The sequence below is a fragment of the Drosophila yakuba genome, chromosome 3R, assembly GCF_016746365.2.
Source record: "Drosophila yakuba strain Tai18E2 chromosome 3R, Prin_Dyak_Tai18E2_2.1, whole genome shotgun sequence".
Classification (NCBI taxonomy): Eukaryota; Metazoa; Arthropoda; class Insecta; order Diptera; family Drosophilidae; genus Drosophila; species Drosophila yakuba.
This window is the reverse complement of record NC_052530.2, coordinates 21958388-21982551: the sequence shown is the minus strand read 5'-3', so window position 1 is coordinate 21982551 and position 24164 is coordinate 21958388. Positions and strand designations below refer to the sequence as shown.

Sequence of the window (24164 nt, the reverse complement as noted above, 5' to 3'; positions counted from 1 at the left end):
TAGGCAATTAAGTGCCCCAACACCGAATCGCATCGAACGGCAGCCGAGTGCAGGCAGTGTGGCCTCCTTAGACAGGTGCGCTGCCCTGCTCCTTTCGTTCGGAATGGAAGCAATGAAACTGGAGGGGTGTTGGCTTCCTACTTCTTCTTGGGCAGCGGACCCCCGCTGGATCTGTATTTTCTCACCGCAATACGTTTGTTTGGGCGACATGAGTCGCATTTGCAATTATTTTGCGGCTCATTAAAGTTTTAAACACGTCGCTCACGTAGTGACGCGTCTGTCAGACGGCTGCCATGTAGTCGAGTAGGCACCCTCTGCCCGCTCCCACACCCAATGGATCTGTAGTTTGGTGGTTCGGTGGTTTGGTGGCTCAGTGGTTTGGTGGATTGGTGGTTCTCTGCTCCTCCAGCCTGCGAAAATGTCATTAAAATCTCTGGGGAGTTTTACGGTTTTGGCTGCTTTGATTTCGCTCTGGCTTTGGCTACTTTTTCTCAACGGTTTTTTTTTTTGCTTGCGAAATCAAATAAAAGATTTCTTTTTTATCGCTCAAGAGTTGTTTGCTAAGCATTGTTGTTTGATCGGCTCATGTCTGGTTTGTATTTTATGATTATTATAAATTTTTTCCTTTTTGTTTTTATTTGAAAATTGCCGTCGCCCCAACAAAAGACTTAGGCAACAAACCTGGGGCAATGTGGTGTTTTTTCTTATTCTGTTTGGTATTTCAGCGCGAGTAATAAATGATTTATTTTGGCTTGTGTTTGCCGGCGCTGTCCGTTGCAATTAGTTGTAGTTTAATTGAAACCGGAGCAACCGCCCAAAAAAAATACTTTATTTTTTCTACCGGAGTTGCGTCCGTTTTTAACTCTTCCCCTATCTTTCGGGCCGATCAGCCAAGGCTGCGGTGTCAGGCTGCATTAATGTGTCGGCCTGGTTTTCTGGTTCAAGTACGTTTCCTTCGCTGACGTCGGGCAAATTCCATTTCATGGCCATTTGCATGGAAATCGCCTCGTCGTCTTCCGTTGTCAATAACGATTTCCATCATCATCATCGTCATCAGCTGCTGCTGCCTCTGCTGCTGCTGCTGCTGCATCATCCTGTCCCCGGATTGGATTCGGGATCGTGTGTCTACCACCACTGAAAGTGGAATGCGAACCAGTTTTGTGGCAGCTAAGATCGAATCTCCGTTTTCCCTCCCCCCACCCAAACAAAAGCCCCATCTATATGGGAGCCACAACTGGCGTGCAGTTTTCGCCAACTAATGAAATACATATATGCAAAAAATCAAACTAAAGACTTTGGCCCGTTATCAGCCGCCTGTATTTCTCGGAGTTTACCCCCAAACCGCCGATTGCCCCTCGCCACATAGCGCTTTGTTATAGTGGTGAACATCAACGGAACGGTTTTCGGGTCTTTTGTCCCCAAAAATAGTATGCATAATTTATGAGACACAGCCCGTGGTTGCATCGCTTTATTATGCTAATGTCGCCGGTGGTAATTTGTTCATTCCGTTTCTGGCCAGCTGGGCTTAGTGTCATAATTAAGCGGCTAATTGATTTGTTGCAGGCGTTTGTTATTATTCCGTTTTATGAATTGATTGGTGATTAGTGATTAGCCAAGGCTCGCCAAGGTGCCAACAGCTTCATCAATCAATTAGCCACGCCGAGATGTATTTCCCCGATTGCGTGCTCAAAAGTAAGACGGAAAAATACAAAAAAACAAAAAATATTTAGAAAAAAAAACGCCTGTACCGACTAAGCTGCGAATGCAATCGCAATCGCAATGAATTTGGCAATAGCTGGACACCCAAAAGAAACAGCAACGGAAATGCCATAAACCATATAAAAGAGAGCAATGATTAGAGGCTGCAAACTGCAAACTGCGACAGACACAACGACAGAGACAGCGACAGCGACTCTAGCAGTCGACCAGTCTTGAAGTCTTGACCACGTCGTCGTGTCTGTCCTGACTTGGCCATAAGTTGTGGAGCTGCGCTCCATGTTGTTGGCCAGAGAGTGTGTGTGCCCCCGCGAGAGGTCGTCCAGTCAGCCAGTGAGATCCGGCTCGGGTTTTGGCCCAGACTCTGCGACTGCAACTGCAAATGCGACTGGGCGATGCTTGTTACAAATATTTTAAAGCGCTTAATAATATGCAGTTTATTATTGTTATTGGCATCGTTGCGGCACATAAAACATGCAATTGGCATTATTAACGCCATCGGCTGGGGTCGTTTCGTTGTTCGAGGGAGTCCGCCAAAACCAAATCAACTCCTTTTTTTGCAGATTTTCTTTTTGTTTTTATTATTTTTTGTTTGCGGGGCGTGTGTGGGAATGCTGCAACGCTGATTGATTATGCTCACTGGCCAACTGGCGTTTGTAATGTAATGTTTTTAGCGTTTCCTATGCAAAACCCAACCCAAAAACTTTGTTCACACCTGGCCAGGGCATTAATAAACATCGAAATTAACCGCACTCTAATTAACCGAAATACATTTGAATATCGATATGGCGGCATGGCGGTCTTGCGATCTGGGGTCGCATTCGGCACGCAAGCGACATTGATTGAATCAAAGGAAACCAGCCGTTGCTGCTGGCTAATTAAAAGCAAAAGTGTTGCTAATAAATATTTTTTATATAATGGCTTCATAAAGTGCGTGATTCGGTCGGGATCTGCTCTAGCGGAACGCGAATTGAATAATAAAGCTCATGGCTCCCTGCTCTAAACACGATTATGAATGCGAATAGGATTCGAGATTTGAGTATGCATTCGAGGTGCATTAGTCTAATGAGCGGACCGAAAAGATTTGCGTGACTTGCCAAAAACTTAGTTTTTTCTTTTCTTTTTTTCATATACCGAGCTGTTGGCTAATTCTTCAACTCCTTGAGCTGTGGGCGTGTTGTGGTGTAAATTCGATTGCATTATGCTTGTTCCAGCCAGAAATTAAGTTAAACTTTATATGGGCATTACAACTGAAATGTACACCAATCAAAGAAATCGTTTAGATATTTACTAAATTATTTGTACGTATTTTGTATTATTTAAAAATACATGTCACTTTACTCAAAAAATAAATCGTTTAGACTGGCAAATAAAGAAAAAACAATAATCAGCTTAAACACTTCATAATACGTTAACCTCCGCCTATGGAAACTTCCATATTTAAATTATATAGCTTTTTTTTTGAGAAATCAATTCAACAAATTTCAATCTATTCATACGAAATCCCAAACTTGTTCTATCGCATTTGAGCCAAAATCCAGATTAAGCAATTAAAACAGTCAGCACAATCAAACCATTCAATGATCTCGAATCCTAAACCTCTGTTAATCTCAGTCAACTTCAATTTCCACACGAATTTTTGGGGCTTTTATCTCGCAGTTCGCAGTTTGCAGTTTGCAGTTCACCTCTTTTCGAGTGCATCTCGTGGTGTGAGAGATGCAATATATTTCTGCACTGCCGACTGCCGGCTGGCTGATGACTGATTTCGATTTCCTTATTGCCAAATTGCTGGCTTTCATGTAAGCCGCCATTGCCGCCGACGCGTCGCTAACTGCGTGCAAATGCGGCGGCAACGCGGCGTATGCGCATTTTTAATTGCCCCAACATGTTGCAGCGAAGATTGGCAGCACCGCTTTTATACATTTTTTTCAAATCATTTTTTCCATAGCTTAGCTTGGTTTTTTTTTTTTTTTTTGAGGCAATCTACCTCTCTGTCAAATCGCTTGCGGCGCGGCAAATTAAAATTGACATTTGAACAGCTCCAACTCCGTCGCGTTAATTTCAAATGGCTCACCATTTTTGGTCAAGCAGGCGTTTACTTTTTTATTTTCGCGCACTTTATGAATTATCAATATGGAGCCGCCGCCCCGCGGATGACACAAAATGTGAACTGTTACTGGCCAACTGCCGCATTTGGTCTTTTTCGGCGGCTTTTCGCAACGCAGGAAATAGTTTCCATCGCAGCCGCTCCATATAAGGTCTAAGTATTTGCCAAATCACACGCCGCCACACAGTTTTCCCCAAAAGACAATGCCGTCGTCCAGTTTGGTGCAGAGACCAATCTTTTGTGGGGAGTATTCCAGGGGGAGGGTATATTCCAGGAGGTCAGGGGAATTCGGTGGTATCAGGGGGGCTGGGACTAGCAAAGCTAGAGCTCTGGTCACGATTTTAACATTTTTGAGCATGCGCAGTGCGCACCCCAAAATTTTGCAGCGTTTGCCCATTAATTTTCATTGAAAACGTTTTCATATTTTGTGCCACAGTTTTCAGTTTTCAGTTTACAGTTTACAGTTCTCTCGTCGTTGCCCCGCAAACTCGATTGCTGTGGTTGTTGTGGCCACATTTTCGTATAGCACAATATTTTCATTGTAGTGTTTTGGCATATATTTATGTGCCGTAAAAAAAATGCGATCAAGATAGCAGCCAGGACCAGGTCCAACCCATGGCCCAGACTGGCTTTTCCAAGTACTCGACCAAGTACTGCCCACATGTGCACTCATAAAAAATGCAAAATTCCAAACACAATTTATGTAAAATTCGCATGTTAAGATCATTAAACAGAAGAGGGAATAGGCATAAGTTTACAAACGTAATTGAGATGCCCTTTTGGTTTTAATTGCACTATTTTGATTTAACTTTTTAGCTACCATAAATGTTTATAACTATTTTCTACAACTACTTTCCGATTTATCCTATTTTTTCTGAGTGATAGCTCTGCGGTTCAACTTTGCACTTCAATTGCGGCCCGCAGTTTGGGGGCGCTGGTGCAAATTAATGGATTCATTCAGCATTTTGGCAGCTGCGGCTGCGCGGCGAAGTTCAATGTTTATGTTAACAACTTGGCACCTTTTGGGATGGCCGCGGGTGCTGGCGGAGGGTGTTCCTCATTTAATTGAATTTCTTGTTTAATTTATCAATTAGAGTGTGGCCTTTGTTAATTAAAGCCTGACCGGCTTAAATGCTGGCCAAATTAGTGGCCAACTAGCATGGCCATTTGGGACGCAGTCAGGAAACAAAGAAACCACAAATTGACCGGTCTCTTATTGTTGTATTTTGTATTTGGTTGTCTTTAGAGATTTTATTCTCCCATTTTTTTTGTTTTTGTTTTGGGGTGTGGACCAGGGCGAGTCCCTGGCGCTGCCGAGAAACAAATGCTAATTATATGGCTACCGAGTACGTTTCCCCTACGAAACGAAGCTCTTATTGATTCTCGACGCTGGGCAAGGTTATGATTTCGCATTCGCATTCGCGTCTCTTTCTATGTACCTCCAGTGCCAGTACCAACCAGCCACGCCCCTTTAATTGCCACCTAGCATTTAAGTTAACTAACTGTTCATAAATAGTTATGGCATACACGCTCGGTCAGCCGGGCATTTGAGCTTAAAAACTCAGCTCAGCTCAACTCAAAAACCCGGCTGCGCCCACAAAACTTGGCTTAAGAGTTCCACAATCTGCAGTCGTTGCAGGCCAACTTGGTAGTGCCTTTTTGTCTTTAGGTCTTGCCATTGTTAGCGCAACAAATTTATTTTCCCACTCTCGACTGGAGCTTTGGTTTTTTACTGACTGTGCTGCTGCTGCCACTGCGACTGCCATTGCCTAAACAAAAATTAGTTAATTTAGCGCATTTTGCTGGATTTTAGCACTGCTGCTGCCAATTTGATTTGCGGGCCAATTGCTGATTGCTTTATTAACCGTTAATTCGCCGTGCGAGCCATGTCCTTGGTCCGAAGAATATGGCTTCCGCAATGCTCAAACAAAAATAAAATATTTATGGTTCCTTGAGTAAATATTGGGATTGGTAAATATGATTTTAATATCTATACCTGAAGCGAAATAAAGCGCACTTAATAGAGACCATTAATTCATAATGGTTTTCTATGGGGTTTATAGGCTTGGCAATGCCAAAGGCGTCTATAAAAAAATATGTGATTTAATTTAAAACGGAAATCCGATTAACATATCTCATGAAGAAGGAATATACAGCGTAAACTTATTGGAACTCAGATCTATAATTCAATTGTTGATCAATTTGCTAGTATTTCAATTGTTGTATATTTGAAATAATACATTTAATTACAGGCAAAGTTCTAGAATTGAATATAATATTAATAATTTAAATAAGCTGACCTCCCATTTCCTCTTCATTGACGAAGATGCAGCGTTCCGGTTCCCATTGTCAGCTGACTTTTCTCCCTAATTACATTATGCGTCTGCTCTTTGAGATTGGTCCAGCCCGAGTTTTCCCAGCTTCATAAATTTTCCCAAATGCAAAGCGCTGGAAATAGAAATGCAGCCAGATATCAGGCTCCCAGGCATAAATCAGACGGCTCAAAAGGAGACCCCACACACAATTGAGCCCAAAAGGGGCGGCGATTCATTCATTCATGCGTGGATTGTTCAAAGCTGCCCCCCAACATTTGGAGGTGTCGTTTATGCAAATACGCCACGTCAAATGCCACAAAAACCAAACACGCCCAACATGTCGCAGTGGATGTCAGAGGGCGTATATAGTGGGGCCTAATTGCCCGATATACTGGAACATGGGCTATTGTGATGCAAAAATCGAGTTAAATGCAGTCTCTCTTGAGAATGACTGAATGACTGAGTGTGTGAGTGGCGAATTTGCATAAATTAAGCCACTTGGAGTCGCCGATGCTGAGATGTTGGATATCGATGCCGTGTGTCAATCAGCGGCGCATGCAAATCAATCAGCCGATGGACAAGTTATTCGTCATACACCAGACAGTTGGCCACAATTTATGAGCCATCAGCAGGCCACTTAACAAGCGCAAAAAACACAATAACAATGGCCACAATAAAACAAAAAAAAAATAAACAACAAACAATCAAAAACAAAACCACAAAAAGTGCTTAAGGCTTGCATTGCTTTCGATGCTCTGTTAAGAGATGCGTTATACACATTTATTTATATCTATTTATGGTCACCGAATTGCCTGACCCTACCGAAATATACTAAACAACAAAAAAAGAAGAAAATAGTAGGCAACAAAAAGTGAATGTTTTTTATGCTGAGCCATACGTCAGTTTGCCTCGACGAGTGGTACCATCGCATACAATTATGACTTTACACTTTGTGCCACCTTTTTGGGTGGTTTACGATGCGGCGGTCAGCGTTTTATGGCCCATCGTTTAGGCCCGGCTAATGGCTGTTAGCTTTGAAAAAGTGTTGACACTTTACTCGTGAACCTCGCGTTTTTTAAGCCAAAATATCAATAAATGCTCGTAAAACGTAAGCCCCTCAAAGAATATGCCAAAAAAAAGAACTGAAATCGAAGCGATCTGGGTCTTTTCATTTCATTTCCGTTTCTCGTCTAAAAGGAATCTAAAAGCTGGCATCGTGTTAATGCTGTGCGAAGACGGTCCACAAAAGGGACCAGGCTCGTGAACCGACTTAAGTATTGTCAGGGGATTAAGCATTAGTTGGGACTTGTTCTCGGCTTGTATGTGAAAGATCTGCATACGATTATTATATGGCGATTTGAGTGGGCTTGCGGTGAAATCGTGAATGAAGTCGATCGACCAGAAGTCATGAATGAAATGCTGTTATTGTGAATAATTTTACTACCTGGAGTTCATTCACCAAACTCTGAAAGTTTTCTCTACACCTTTAAAGCACCTTACAAAATTATTTGCGCCCATTTCAAAGGCAGAAACCCCACCCATTGGGAAACCCATAAGGAAAATGTAGAAAAAAAAGCGCAAGCAAAAAATAAGAGCGCTCCGACCATTTTGGCAATTTGGAGCAGAGCAGGCTGTAAGAAATGTTGAAATACTTAACAAAATCCACAAGTAACGACAACAATAAAAAATAAACGAACGTTTTTATAGCTTTTCAATTGATTTTAAAGTTTTTGGCGTGCAGAGCAATAAATAAAACTGCGTACGGCGCATTATACAATAATAAATCTCCGAGACCGCAGTCACAGTCTGAATACCCATACCCATAACCATTCGATGTGTGAGTGCACTTGTGCGCGAATACTCGATGCGATATTCGCAGGTATTCGCATTCACAGGTATTCGCAAAAAAGTGGGCGTGCTGCGTGTTTCGTTGTTGGCAGCGCACTTTGCGCATTAAAATGCCGCGCATGCGTGCCAAAGTGTTGCAACGTCAGTCAGCCAAGTCAGCCAAGTCACCAAGTCGACTGTAGTTGCCCCAAGTTGCCCCGCTCCCTTCGGCAGGATGTTGGTTGTATCCAGATCCAGATCATGTTGTGCAATATCCCAAAGAAACACTTCTGATCGGAAGCGATCCCCTCACTGCAGCGCACTTTTGTTTTTTTTTTTGTCGCCGTAATTAATGCCGCACTTTTATTCATAATAAATTCACTTTAAATGCATGTTTTCTCGCGCATTAAAAGCGCATAAATTAAAAATCAACACCCAAATGCGTCAACAGGCGTCTCGCAAGCTGCGTGTGGCAGAGTTTCATGGCGTTTCTGGCGGGGATTCGGCTGGGACGTGGCCATGGCCATGGCTGCCTCATCACTCATACGCAATGAAGACATTTATATGGCAAAAGCCATTTAGCGCCTGCATCGTTGTCGTTGACGCTTCTTTTTGGCGCCACCAGTAGCAGTTGCTCAACGCAGGGGTGTGGCAAAAAGGGGTTTTTTCAGGCATTGTATAAGTTAACAACTTTGCAGGGTCTTTTAGGCAAAAACTTTGGTGATTCCCCCAGGCAAATTCATTTGTCATTTATAATAACCACGCAAATAAATACATTTTCTTTTGGCAACAAAAAAAACACTCATTTAAACTTTCGTTCATTGCATTTTAAGTTTACTGGGAAAATGTTTGATTATTAAAATCCCATTAACAGCCAACACTGTGTGTGCAAAAGCAAACATCTCATTTTAATAAGAACATGTTGACCACGGACTTTGTATGTTCAATATAAATATATTTTCAAAAGCCATTATAAAATTCAGAGAATACCCAAAAATCACCTGCAAAGTGAAATTGTATACAACGCTTGATGAAATTTATCATTGAATGTGTTTAGTTCGATATTTGTGTATGTTTTGTGTTATATTTTACATATGCTGCAACTTTGGCTATCCACTGACCGCTATCCCCCTCTACGGCAAGCCCCTGCTTTGGGCCAGCTCACGCACTGGCCAGCTTCTTTTGGCCATCCATCTAGCCGCCATCCTACATCCCCCATCCTCCAAGCATGCATTCAGCACGCCTGGCCTATTGCTTATCTGGTGGACTTGGCCATTTTCTAGCCGCCACACAAAACACACGCAATGGGCGTCGCCAGCAACAGGCACCATGCACCAAGCACCTGTTGCAGCGGAGGCACTTGCTCTTGTCGCCCGATGAAATCAGAGCAAGGCGAGACACACACTCTGTGTATCTGCAGGTCTGCTCCATGGAGTGAATATGTATATATCTACACTCGGGCAGCGTGTATCTATGTGATGACAGCGACTTGTGCGTTGGCTTTGCCTGTGGAACATGTTAATTCGAGTGTTGCATAAGGGGGAATAAAAAGGGGAAAAACGAGGAAAAGCGGGGAAAAAACGGAGTAACGCTACATGGCAGACCGTTGGCTGGAAGCTGGGAGTTGGGAGCTGGAAGCTGAGTGCTGGAAGCTGCTCCTTATTTTATGTAATTGCCAACTAAACACTTTCGGGCTTAATGTCCCCTCGACGCCCCATTGCAAATGTGGCTCGTCGTTTATGTCTAATTAAAATTGCTCTGCGTGCCGGGCGTGCCAAACGCTAAACTGGTGCTATTTTCCTTCGTTTTTTTTTTTTTTTTGTTGTTTTGTCTCTGGAACGGGGTGTACTTATATGTACTTATATGTACTTATATGTTAAGTGTGCTGATTTGTATTAATTATAACGCTTTAATGTGACTTCGCTTGAAACTATTTGCAGTGCTCTACAACTACTACTCATTGGCATTTCCTGCGCGCACACAGTCTTCCTGCTCCGCTGAGGCAGCCAAAGTAAGTCAATAAATCTATGCAAAACGTATTATAAATCTCATACGAGTATGACAAACTGCTAAGCGAGCACTTTTTAATTACCTGTTTTTGCCACACTGAACCAGCTAGCTAGCTGGCTGCCTTAATAAGCCGCCTTAATTTGGCTTAATTTGCGGGCGGCCACAGGGTCGTATGAGTAACGTTTAATTGCTGGCCAAAACAAAGGCGGCCAGCCAAGCCAAGTCGCAAGAATTTCAGCTGGAATTGCTCATTACGTACGGGCCATTCCTCGGAAATAGCTCACAGTAGCTGGCCGCCACAATAACAATAACAATAATAATAATTAAAAACCAATTTTTGCTAACTTTTTCGCTTCGTTTGCTGGCTCCGCTGGGCCGTTAGACAGCAACTAACTGGGCTATAAACACATGCCACATATGTACATATGTATTTAGGTGCCTACTATACGAAATTGCTTAGTCAAGCGACCATAAACGGCGCCCGAAATCCAAAAACACAAAAAAAACATAATAATAATAATAAACTGGGCGCAGCACTTTGAGCGCAACAGAAAATTAAAAACATATAGATCTGCGAAACAGATTGCAGGTAAATAGTATTGCAATTAATAATTTAGCAATAAAATTTAGCACCCTGCACTGGAATTATAACAGCGGCTATTAACAATTAAGCCTTGCCACTTAGGCAGATGCCAACAGCAAACAAAACACAAAAAAAAAACGATAATAATTCTTATAAAAAACTACAAGCAATGGCAAAAAAAAAAAACTGTCTGTTCAAATTTTTCGTCCGCCGCATTAGCAACTGCAATTGTTGCTGCATTTACCGCATTTACTGCTGCCACTGGGGTTAGGCAACAATTAAGCAATTTTCATAATTACAAACAATGACCAATTTTTTGACACGCTTGCAAAGCGCGCAAAATTTTTTTTGATTTTAACCAGCGGCAACCTGCAGCAGCAACCAACAACAACAACAACTGCAAGCAGCAGCAAGTGCAACTGCAACTGCAAATGCAACTGCAGCGGCGCAAAACGCTGATTTGTGCCTGGTCGGCAGTTGATGCATGTTTAATCAGTTTTGTCTGCGGAATAGAGGAAATTTTTACTACAACTACTTGTGGTTGTAAACTGCATGCTAAACGGAAAGAATTGTTGCCCTAGGGAATCGATTTTTACACGATCTAGTGCATTTTTTCGTGTAACTGAGCAGCATTTATGGGAAGGTCGCGTACTCAAGCAATAATTGTAGTACTGAGCTAAAATTCGTGTTAATAGGTTCCTAATAAATTTATAGATATTGTGATTATGTTTAAAATAAATATCTTACCTACTTATATATATAATACCTCTTCTACTTAGCTCAGACTAATGAAATTCTATAGAACTGGGTAGACTTTTTTCGAGTGCACCGAAACAGAATAATAAGCTTGCATTTTAAGTAGCCAAATCTAGCGAAAAGCGCATGCTCACATGCAACATGGCTAAATGGCCAACAATCGGAGGTGCCGCCGACAGGATGAGGGGGATATCGCAGCTTCCACCTGACAACAATCACGTGCCCAGCAAATGTGTGGCAGACAATTGACCAGCGGCTGCCACCGACGTGTCGTGCATTAGAGTTGAGATTGTGGAATCGAGCGAGGGGCGGGGAATGTGGAGCGATTTATATAATCAGCAGCGACACAAAACGTGGCAACATACTGCAAATAATTCGCCGCTTTGGGCAATCTAAAACAATTTGCGTTTTGTGTATCGGTTGCAGGGAAACGCCGAAAAATACGAGAAACGATTGCAGTTTTTGCCATTTGGGTCTCAGCATTTTGCGTGCTGTAAGATTGGGCAATTGGGCTGGTGGTGGTCAGTGGGTGCAGTGCAGCGGCTTTTTGTATTCATTATTATTTTTATTATTTTTTTTTTTTTGCTTTTCCACCGGACTGGGAGACATCGGAGCCGCGGTTGTCCCACCCGCAATTAATGCATAATAATTGCAAACGAAAACCGAGTCGAGTCAGCGAATCGAGTTGCCACAAAATGCGGCAAGTGTTGCGAATGCAACCGGCCAAGTCTCTAGGGTCTTCGCCGGCCACACGATATTAAACAATAATTGTAACTGTAAAGTGAGCTTAACGTGAGTGCATCAAAGCATAATCTCTCTTGCAACAGAGATATATAGATACAGATATAGATACAGCTACATATACAGATACAGATACGACTGCAGACGGATGGAAGCCAAAGCGCAGACTGTAAAACAAAACACAGAAAAATATTCATTGAAGAAAAAAGCCAGCCAACAGAGACAGACAGACAGAGAGACAGACAGACAAAAACGAGGAGTCAAGAAACTTGGCTAGTACGTAAAACATACCGCCTTATAATTAGAGCAGAAATTCTGACGTTTCTATTTCAATTTTCCAACAAACGCCACGCAAAACTGCCACGCCAAGTGACGTTTTGATTGAGTGATTGGCAACAAGACGTGGTCTTCAGCCGACTGGGTCGCTTTTTGGACCCGGTAGCCAACCAGGCAGCAAGTGTTTGCCCACTGCGGTCTACCTCTACCTCTACCACTCCACTGCTCCAGTGTTCCATGCCAATCCGATGCGATGGTTGCAGATATCTGCATACCAGGGGCTCTGGCCACTGGAATAACTGAATGAAAATCGTTGTGAAAGAAGGTCTCGGATTACCCTCGACAGCGATCCGCTGCAGGTTGCTGTCGCACTCCAAATCCGGCACGTAATTCAAGCTCTGGAGAAATTTCTTCCAACGCCGTAACAACAAAAACCGTTTCAAGCAACTGTCACCAAGTTTATCAACACATTTTTACAAAATATATACATTTACATACAACATATATATGCCAAAAAGACTTCTTATAAAGAAACTGTATTAGATGTCCAGGAGATGGAAAAATCTCTGCGGTCGTGCATACATTGTTGCAGCATTTATAATTATCACAAGACAATTTAGCAAAAATTAGAAAAATCAATGCTGAGGCTGCCACACCCACCTTATGCCACCATACGAGTTCCAAGTGGTAATTGCACCAATTTGAATACGTAATAAAATCGAATGAGCAGCAAATCGATTAGCTATCTAACGCGCCCATTGTGTGGTCGTATCGGATCTCTTTTTTATTTTGTTTTTTTTTCAATTTTTTTCCCCCGCCATAAGATCGAAGCGTTATATAGCCAAAGCTATAGCGCACGAGCTGGACGCCGAGACGTTTGTCCGGCTTTTGGTCGATCGGATCGGTTTGGATCGTATCGTATCGGTTTGGATCGATCGACTTGCGGATACTGCCACCGCTCAATGTGAAGGTCAGTAGGTGGCGGCCAGCAACCAGAAACTGCAAACAATCAATTAGACTGAATGCCTAAAACGGTAAAATCCATATGTGCACTGTGCACCAGATAGTTGGGAATGGTAATAGATAATGCCATAATGCCATGCGCACATATATATAGCTGTCGATCAGGAATATATATGGGTGTGCCGGTGCAGCGATCTGTTTCCAGTCTGGGCCTCAAGATCAAGGTGAGACTGGACTGGGGAGTCGTGTAAAAAAAAACAAAGGAAGTTTTATTTATGCACAGGTTTTCGATTACGCATGGTATTCTGGAAGTTCCGGAAAAGTTAACTACTTGAATATATTGTTTTGTCAAATAATTACAATATACACTTTACTCACAACTAACACTTTATGCAGTAATAATACTTATTATCTTAATAATAGTATTTTACTGAATTTTGGTTAATTTTTAAGTGATTAAAGCTTTTAAAAGATTTGGAAGCCAAATTATAAGTCAGGATTTATATTATTAAGTCATTTAATAGGAACTTTCAAGTGTATGTGTATATTATAACATTATAACATTATAACTACTAGTTCAAGCAGATTTTCATTTACTTTTTACGGAAGCCAATTTGCAGAAGTCAGGTCTGTATTTTAACAGCGTGCTTAAGTACCTGTGGTCAATCAATAATTTTTTTCCAAGAAACTGAAACCGTAAATTCCCCAATTGATGGCCATTCGAAAGCGTTTTCGATAGTTGGATTAGTGTCGCCTTAGCTAATGGCCAGTTGGGTCACCATTGTCCAATTGCCAAATGCTAGTGCTCATTGTAATTGTTAATTGCTTTCTTTAATGCCAGTGTTTTGGGGTACCAGTGACCAGCTCAAGTACCGCCCACGCCCCAACTTTGCCAAGTAAATACCAGATGGCAAAGCTCTCGGCTAGGTGCTCCAATTTGATTTGGACTGTTTTGACAGTCTGCAGTTATTGTTTGATGCGCTGTCCAAGTGATGAGTTCATTAAGTGTGCCATAATTGAGCCTTTAATGCTAAAGCTCTGGCCACGTGAATGGGCGTGCGTTTTGACAGTCAGATTGACTGACTGCCTGGAATGGTTTGCTCTCTTGTGTTTTTTTCTAGTTTTATTTATTTTTTTTTTTTTGCTGACTGACTGACAGCCTGACACTGATGGGCCAAAAGCAGTTGTTGTGCTCGATGGCTCTATGCGTTTGGCCCACTGAAATTGATACAATGGGCCGCAATGAAAGTAGGCAAGCGCAAAACTAAGCCAACTACTTTGATGGCCACCACTTCCTGCTTCGCACAGCTTCTATTTTAAGTCGCGCTTAAGTGTATTGGGTTTAATGTGCGCCCATTTTAATTAAAACAAGGGCTCGGTTATCTGGTTACCCACTGCAAGACCTCTGGTCAGGGCGCTCCTCTCGAAGCGCAGTGAAATTACTGACATTTGATGCCATTAGCACAAATTTAGGCATCTGCAATTGCTAAGCCCACAACTCAACTCGACTCGAGCATATTGATTTCCCAGTCCGCGCGTGGCAAAACCAAATTGATTTGAATCGAATTGAATATCAGGCAGGCAGACCCACAAGCCGACCAGATGAAATAGATCCGCTTTAATATCGGTAATTAGGACCACACCTATGCCATATTCAAAGTGATTTTTATTACAATCGCAAGCTCTGCAAACGTTGTTTAGATTCTGACTTATTTTTATGTTTATGGCCAGCTGCCTTTTGGCCAAAACTCGATTAGTTTCAATTTGCCGTTTGTGTGGCGTTCGAAGTAGTATGCTTTATGACTATTGTTGTTGGCCAGAGTCTGTGTATATATACATATATTTTATACATCTGCATGCTGGTTTTTTATAAAAACTCTGGCTTTGAGATAGTTGGTCCCATGGTTGAGGGCACTTGCATATCACACGAGATAAGCTGACCTTAAACTTGCCGGTCCGCTGTGCTTGTGGAGAATTTGAATCAACCATGCAGCGGTCAACTTCTATGTGCAATTAGTTTTCCCGTGTATCTGTCTCTATATCTCTCCCTTTTATTTTCAGTTTTCCCTCTTTGTTTTCTGACTGCGTGGAAAGTCGGGGGCTTTTCATATTTCGGATCTCGTGGCGAGCTGGGCAGCAGCAGCAGGTGGTCTCCATTGCACCGCCGCCAAAAGCTAATTGTGTTTTTCTCACATTTGCAGTTAGGCACCGTTGTGTATCTGTGAGATACTCGTACTGTTGCTCATATGTGAGCCTAAAACAAACACACAATAAATTGCCTGTGCACAGCAGGCGACCAGGCTACGTTGCATGTGTTTGATGGTGTTTCTTTTTATTTTTATTTTTTTGGATTTTTTTTGCTGTTGGTGCAGCGGTTCTACTTCCATTTCATTTTGCATGCTGTAAATTAAGGCAGGTTGCCCGAATGCGAATGCGATTTCTGGTAATGGAGGAAATCGTTAGGATTCAGCTATTAAATACGTATAATTGCTTGTTAGCGATTCGGAATGGGAATTATATGCTCTTTGCCCACTGCAGACGACGACTGGCGAGTTGAGAGAGTGAGAAAACCCAAATTGAATCCGCTTTTCAGAACACAGCATCAGCAGAATAATTTTTACGGTTTTCCATGATGCACATAAAAGAGGCATCGGGTTTACCTGCCACTATCAGTACCATAAAAAACGCTTAAATAAATATTTAGGTACTTTTAAACTTAAAGCTAATCTAGTACGTATATATCTTATCCTATCAAATAATATTTTCTTTATTACATTTAAGGATAAATTAAGTTACTTTTCTCCCGGTATATAGAGACAAAATATTTCTATTTGCTGATTGCAAATGCATCCCATGGATCTTCTATGCGATTCTCAGGCATTTGGCTGTCATCGTTGCCATTGCGTTCGCCTCCCAGTGGCTACCAGTGTTTTCTCTCGCTGTCATCGGATCTGCGGCCAGTTATCTCACATTTGTATCCGCTGGCCGGCTATCAAGGCTGCATCGCCTTATGACTACCAGATTTTCAAATCCGCCAACCGGTTGGCGACTCTAGCAGCGACAAAACCCCGACGACAACTGGCTCAGAGCTCATGCTTCATTAGACGTCACATTTGGCAAACTTCGCGGAGTGTGCAACAGCAAAAGCAAAAGCCAAAAGCCAGTGCGAAAACGAAAACGAGTCGTCATCTGACAAGGAGATCATGATGCGAGGATTGCTGATACGGCAGATTTTCCCAGAGATTTTCACCGTGAGCGCCACAACTAATGAAGGCAGAGGCGCAGAAATGAATTTGCCTTAACGAAAATATGGTCTGCGAAAATTCGCATAAATAAGCCTGCATTTTATCCTGCGGACAGGTGCGCTGCGGCAACGAAAAGGGGAGTTTTTTTTTATTTGTAGCAAAATGGTAACGCGCTCATGCAGATAAACAGTTGGGAAAGCCAACCAAAAAAAAAAAAAAAAAACGCTTTTGGAGTGGACCACATGTGGGCTGAGCGATGAGCTTGAGTGTCTGCAATAGCAATTTGAAGAAGGAGTGGGCCAAATGTGCAGTCTGCATAAATTTAATGCCCTGCCAGTGCAGTGGATGTGGCAGCCCATTTGCTGTTCGGTTGCGCCCCTTACACATTCAAGAATGTTCCTCAAGTCGCTTCCGAGAGTCTCTCATTTTGGGTCGATTGTTTGCCCAGCGCAAACAACTAACTTTGACTTTGAGCCTGGCTGTGAAGTCTGAGCCAAGTTACCAAGTTACCAAGTTGGCTATAGGCCAACAGCCAAAAGCCAACAGCGAACTGCGAGCAGCGCGACTGCCGCCAAGCAGTCTGTTGACTGTTTTCAATACCAATTTGGTGGCAGTCAGCACAGTCAGCACAGGCGCTGTTGTCTCGCTCGTATTAGTTTTAAATGCCACATTGGCATTGGGCAAACAACATTGAGGCGGGTCAAGTCGAAGCTCAGATCCCCTTAAGAAAGCAGACAAGTCTTTACTAGACTATTACTAAATTAATCAACATGTAAGATATATATTGTTAGCTAGGTATGCTTTTAAAAAGTTGATAAGGTTAAAAGAAACACTTATTTTTTTCTTAAATTATAGTTATCAGTGGAATATAAAATTTAACTATATTTTTCTGCGAGTGCAGGCAATAGATCTTTGACCAGAGTCAACAAGAGGCGATCCACGAGATAGCCCCTGGCTAATAGCTGGTCACCAGCTGTGGACAGCTGTCCCCTGGCTTCTTGGCCAGTTTGTCGCTTTTGTTTACCCCTTGTTGTTTCTCTGTTTGTTGTTCGCTGTTTGCCGTTTGTCTTTTGGGCCTAAACGGCGTTAATGCGTATGGCAAACACTCGCGTGGACCACCGGCAGCAAAAAAAGCAGGAGCTGAATTCGTATACGAAGTTGAAGTCGGAGTTAAACTTGAATGCTGAAGCTGGAGGCTACCGTTAGCCACTGGCTAATTGGCCAGAAAGCAGCAGTAAATAAGCTAAAAAGAGAGTTAGTGGGTATGCAAGATACGGCTTGCCAGAAATTCTCAAGTAATTATGAAAGTTTCACTTTTTGCCCGAGGAGTCTTTTGTAAGTCCATGGCATGCGCCATTCCAAACAAGAGAAGACAAGGAAATTATGCAAAAGATACACAAAAACAAAAAAGCTAAATGGGAAATGCGAAATTTTTCAGCTGCTTGCCATTTTTGGCCATGGCAAATTGTTTGCCCAGTTGTTGGCCGCTACTGCTAAGGCGATGGCTTCAAAAAGTTGTAAATTAATAGGCGAAAATACGCGAAATCTCGACACAAACACAGAGAAGCACAGGGAAACACAGAGAAACAACAACAGATGGAGCACTTTGGCAATGGGTGAACGCCCATTGCGGGTCTTTCAATCAAATGGCCGAAAATGGCTCCTATAAATTGCGACCCATGCATTAAATGTGACTATTTTGTTTTTTGTTACTTTTTTCTGTTGGTTTTTTGCGGCCTGAACAGCGGGGCTGCGGCACTTACCGAACAATAAACATTCATTTTACTATGTGCAGCTGACAAAGATTTGTGGCAACAACAAACGCCTGTCAATGGCCAATTGAAATTTATGCAGCCAAAACCGCCTCACTCACCCCCCCCCCTCTGGGCCACACAAAATTTCCATCCATCTCAGGCCAGAACATATCCAACTGGGTGTGACGACAGCAGCGACACTTGAGTCAATTTTAATTATGTGCGCTCGCAGGCCGCAAATAATGACGTCGGGGGTTGCCCAAAAATGGCACAGACAACATGGCCAAAGCACTTCGGTGTCCACTTTTTAGTGGCTTTTTCTGCTCCGGGCCACAGTCCTGTCTATCGTTTGTCAAATCGCCTTAAGAGTCTGCAGCTGGAAAGCCCCCAAAAAGTCAACTAAACCCAAATTCAATAGGTTTGGTTATACTCTTGCTGGGGAAGTTCTGCTGCTGGAATAATTGAATGTGAATAGATTACCAATTGGCTAATAATCCAAAAATTTATAAAATATATAAAGGTAACTGCGCAAGTTAAACAGGATATAGGAACATATTGTTAACCCCACTAGCAATTATATTTGGCATACATATGTACATGATTATGCATCCATTTCAATTAAGCCAAAATTTGGGCCGCAAGTGTGTGCAGTTGTCCTCTAGCTCGGTTTCCATGGCATATTTATTTTGGATAGCACTTGTTTTGCATTGGAGCCTCGCCCATCGCGGGCAAAAACCACTACAAAGCACTAGCACCACCTAAAACCACCAGCACCACCGGCACCACCCGCCCACAAGGCGTCGAAATGGGCTAGGCTGCCATTTTGGGTGGGTGTTGTGCTCTCAACACTTTCGCCAGCACCAAAAAATGAAAAAAAAAATCCCATACTGCATAGTCGATTTCCCGATGTCAATTGGCTCTTTTTGGCAGGCTGCACCGCAAATTGCATTGATTTGTGTGGGAATGCGGCGTTAATTTGATTTGATTAATCAAAGTGCATGCACAGATTTCACCCCAGATCGAGATCGAGGTGCTCACAACAGAGATTCGACATGTGCCGCCGGGTCGTGGTTGCGCCTATGCGTTGTGGGTTCTTTTTTTTTGGTTTTGGTTTTGGTTTGGGTTTTAGTTTTATGTTTTTTTTATAGTTTTGTTGGATTTTATGTATATGGCCAATAATTCACTCGGCTGGCCTAACGGTTTATTAGCATAAATAAAAATAAAATTGATATGTTTGAACTATTTCCTGCAGCAATGCGCGCTACAATTTTCGTACATGACAACCAACAACCATCGGCCAACAGCCGACAACCGACAACGGGCAACGGGCAACGGGCAACAAGAACAACCTGCAGCAAACTTGTGGTACTCAGTAGTAGTAAGCCACTAGTAGTTGGCTTAGTAGTGGCCTGCCACAAAATTGAGCCCGAGCCAAAGACGTGGCCCAAACGAGCTGCGACTAAGTGGACGGACGGATGGCAGGCAGGCAGACTGCGGAATTGGTAGCTGCTGCTGCAACAAAATGTTGCGATGTCAGTCGTCGGCGAAGGCGGCGCATGCAAATGGGGTTAGGGTATAGCATAGACCACTATGCTATAGTATATTGGAGCTTTAGCGGCTCAGCCACTGCCGTATCTAATGGTTATATAAATTTGGCACTTCATGTAGTCCACAGTCCATTGGCTGGCTGTTAGCCATTGCCGTCGTTGTTTAAGCGCTTGTTTAGGCCACGAACATTGCCTTGATTCGAAACAATATCGAGCGCGGGGAGGGATGACAAACGACAGGAAAAGGCTGGGTTCGAGTTCACTTGTAGATCGGGGCAAATGATTGCCAGCCAGGTACTTGTACTCAGAATAAGTGTATTATATAATAGCCGTGCTCTCCATTAACTGATAAGCCTCTAAGCGGGATGGTGGCAATTTAATTTGCTTCTTTTTATTATGATCTATAGAATTATGTTTCTGCACTGATAGCTTAAAATATATTTGCAACATTATTAAAGATGATATCAAAAAATAAGAAAATGCTAAATAATTCATTTTAATGTCTCACAAAAATTCCACAAGCCAGAAATTCCAAAGAAAAACAATTTTCAAAAAACATTATTGTTCGTTTTAATTTACGAAATTGCAACACATTTTTGCCACGCCCCTCCCCATTCAAAAACGCACTTGGATGGCATGCCGATCGAGGCTTTTTCAGCCAAGTCTCCACCTGTGCGAAGTGACATGTTAATTTTTACAGGCCCAGAAGACAGAGCGGGATGGCGAAACAGACGCGCAGGTGACACGCACGCAGGCCAGTCACTCAACGGCTCAGTGGCCACGCCCCCTCTGCCAAACTATCCAATTCATTGGGTTAGTTCGATAAAGTTATCATTTATGCAAATTTCCCTGACAGCTTTGACAAAATCGTAGCGAGCGTTTTAGAGAGGCGGGCCGATAGTCTCAGGGATCAACTATGTATTTCGGGCCACCAAAAAATTTCCACACCATTTGCATAAAAGGCTTGCGTTTTTGAACGTTTTTGATCGTTTTTTTTTCTTAGCGGCCAATGGTAATTTGCGGATTTTTGTTGGGCAGACCGATCAAAACTGCTAATGACTCACTACCAGGAGCACCGGCTAATCACATGACTGTGTGTGGCCCGTCAAGCAGCGTCTAATATGCAGTTAACCCACAAATGCCGGGCCAAGAGAAAAACGGCCAAGACAACACCAGCTATTATGACCAAGGCACAAAAAAAAAAAAAAAAAAAGAGTGATTATAAAACCAACAACGGTCGAGAGCCGGCGGACAATGGGTATCGGCTCGGGCCAAAAGCTGCGCAAACTGTAATTGATGATGAAGAAAAGAGATCGATCATATTGTGCGAGCGCATATCAATCACGAACACGACGCAGGCGAATCAAGCCGGGCCTACCTGGCGTATGCGTAACGTGTGGCATTTGCGGTGGCTTCTACCTGACCAAAAGCCACATATATGTACATACATACATACACGATAATACACCGCCGTCACACACCAAGCACCGCGAGGGCAACAGAAATGTTTAACCCGGCTAACCGGGCGTATGAGTAATGTGGTGCTCAAGTGCAAATACAATGAGGCGAGGAAGAAAACCGAAAAAACACAAATACAAACGGCGAAATAAGTGTATTAATAATAAGACCCCGGCATTCCATCGAAACGAGTTTCATATTAATTGGCCTTTTCATAGCTTTGAATATTTGGTTCGGTTCGTTTTCGTTTCTTTGGCTTTCGTGCCTTATGCGGGTTCAATGGTTTGTTCTACTTTCTGGGCCACCCCAAGATTACATGGCGAAATGAGCAATATTCTCCAGCTGCTGCTGCTGCTGCTGATGCTGCTCCTCTTTTGAATCATTCAAATTGCCGAAAATTGCCCAAAGGGGCAAACGTCTTGGACCCAATTTCTGGACCGGCACTTTTTATTTGCTTTTGACCATTTCTTTATTGTTTGTTTTGATTAATTTTTGGTGCTTTTTTTTTTTTTGTGTTGTGCTGAACAATCTGTTGTTGCAAATGTTTAAGTAGAGCAGAAAAGATTTGGCTGGAAACTCGATGCTTCCGTTGCTAAACGATTCAAATTAAGATTCCCTGGCACTTCTGTGAATGAAATCGAGAAATCGCACGGGAATGGAATGTGCTGTCCACGACGGAAATGGACTTGGGTCAGCTTTCTATTGGGTGTGTTTTTTGGCATTTCTTTGGCATTAATTGAGGGCCAGCAAGTGGTTAAATACATCTAGATACTTCAATTTCACCTTTTCGCAATTGTGAATTCCCCAGAAATGGCTTAATTAAACAGCAACATTTTACACACGTAATTAAAGCGCTGAAAATCGTTTTTGCCATGAACAGTCAAAAATACCAAATAAGTTTAACAAATGTCAGGTTAAAGCAGCAGCCATGCAAAAGGAATAAAAACACTTGAGAATCTTTATACAATAAATCTTTATTTTAACGGCTAGCCGCGCTTGGGTACAACAAAAAATAACACTTGTTGCTGTTTTTGTTGCCGTCGACTGACTTGTTGGCTTATTTGACCTTTATTTCATAGAAAAAAGCGAACGATGTCTGCATTTGCCGTCTGCAATTGCGGGAGAGAGCAAAGAGAACCAGTTGGCCATTGATCATCCCAAGCCACTCACCCACTGCCCCCCTTCACACCCTCCATTCCTCTTACCAACCTAACAATGTTGCCAAGAGCCCAAACCATTGATACCAACACCAGCTCAGCGTTCAGGCCATTGCCTGTCATTGCTGGCCTTGTTGTATTTGCCTGCATTGCTGGTGCTAACTAGGCTTAAATCAGGGATTACCCTGTAATCTCAGAAAACTTTTGTGGGTACAACTTCTTTTTCTAGCAGTCATTTTGAAAAGGTCCTTAAGTAAGGAAACTATTAATATATATATTTTTAATTTTTTCTAATGCTTTTTTAGCTAGAAAATGTATTTAAAAAGTGTAAAACTACTTAACGTTACAATATTTTTAGCCTCTTGATTATGAATGCAGCTTAGCTCTTATCAATAAGACGATGATCTCCATATGCAGTTGGGCATACCCCACACACCTGATCGCACACCACCTGCAGAATAGACAGAAACCGTTAAAGTCATTTCGCATCATTAGTATGATATGTGCGGCTGTATAGGTGTTGATTTCTGATTTGCGAGTCGGTGTGTGTGTGTGTGTGTGTTAGCCGACTGTGAGAATTACTAAATGCGCATGTAAATACCGAGGGGCGAAGGGGAGTGGAAGATGCTTGTGTATGCCGCTGCACTTAATAAGCACCTTGACTTTGATAGGTGTGAGTAAGAGTGTGTGTGTGTGTGTGAGCCGGCACACTGCAGTGTCCATGTGCCCGTAAATTAGCCGCAGTTAGTGACCCGGCGTGGCTGCATTGGCATATTTCATGCGCTAAATGCATCATTAGCCGGTTTGATTTACAGCACACGTGTTTCTCGGTGGGAGGAGGCAATCGAACGGGAGCTTTTTTTTCCAGCGGATGAGCTTCGTATATGTGTATATATGTACTATATATATGCATAAGCGTCAGCGATAACCAAATGCTGGGCATTTAATTAAAATTGAAAAGATTTTGTTGTATGCCTACGGCCGCATGGCCAAGTGCGGCAACAATTTAATTAAAAAATTTCGTTTGATTTTCCCCCAGCATGAAAATGGTCAGACGATCTGGCAGTGGCAGTTGCTGCCAAAACGGCGGCCATTTGTGTTTCGATTTTGGCCACAAGCGCTCGTTCGGTTTTTTGGTCAAAACAAGATCGCAGCAAGTGGCACGCAATGCTGCTGCTGCTGCTGCCGTTGCTGCAGTAGCCAACTGCAGTAAGTGCTGCTGCAGCAGCTGCCAAGGAGCCAACTGATGCGTATCGAGCGGCATTTTAAATGAAGCGATTAAAATCGAACGCCTGCACAGTTACACATTTGGCCCCGCGGCACCTGCCCACCACCAATCTGCACCACTCCGCACCACTCCGCAACACTTTGCACCACTCGGAGCCACTGCACCACTTCCCTCCGAAATAGTGTATCTTTTAATTCAATCAATTTTTCTCACAGCTACCCGTTGGCATGCGAGCATCGATCATGTAAATTGAAATTGAGTTACATGATCAACATGACATCATTCGGGAATCCGCAATTTTCATCGATAATAGAGAAACTGCACCGCTTACGCCGTCTCATTTATATTTGCACAGGGAAAATTTGTTATTGAAATTGGTAACAGCCTATTCGATTTACACATTTCCTTTCACTGCGTGCATAACAGCAAAAAACCACGACTATTTTCATTATAAAAAGACCCTTTTTTGACAAATCTATAT

The 24164-nt window shown here is 42.7% G+C and overlaps 1 protein-coding gene across 1 annotated transcript in view; it reads left to right on the top strand.

The window, feature by feature from the left end:
• LOC6537885 (zinc finger protein 853) overlaps positions 1-24164 on the top strand; it is a 65783-nt gene that overhangs the window by 10235 nt on the left and 31384 nt on the right. Inside the window, exon 2 of the mRNA XM_002098390.3 lies at positions 9906-9976. The gene's annotated coding sequence lies outside the window, so the exon portion shown is untranslated. The remainder of the gene's footprint in view (positions 1-9905; positions 9977-24164) is intronic.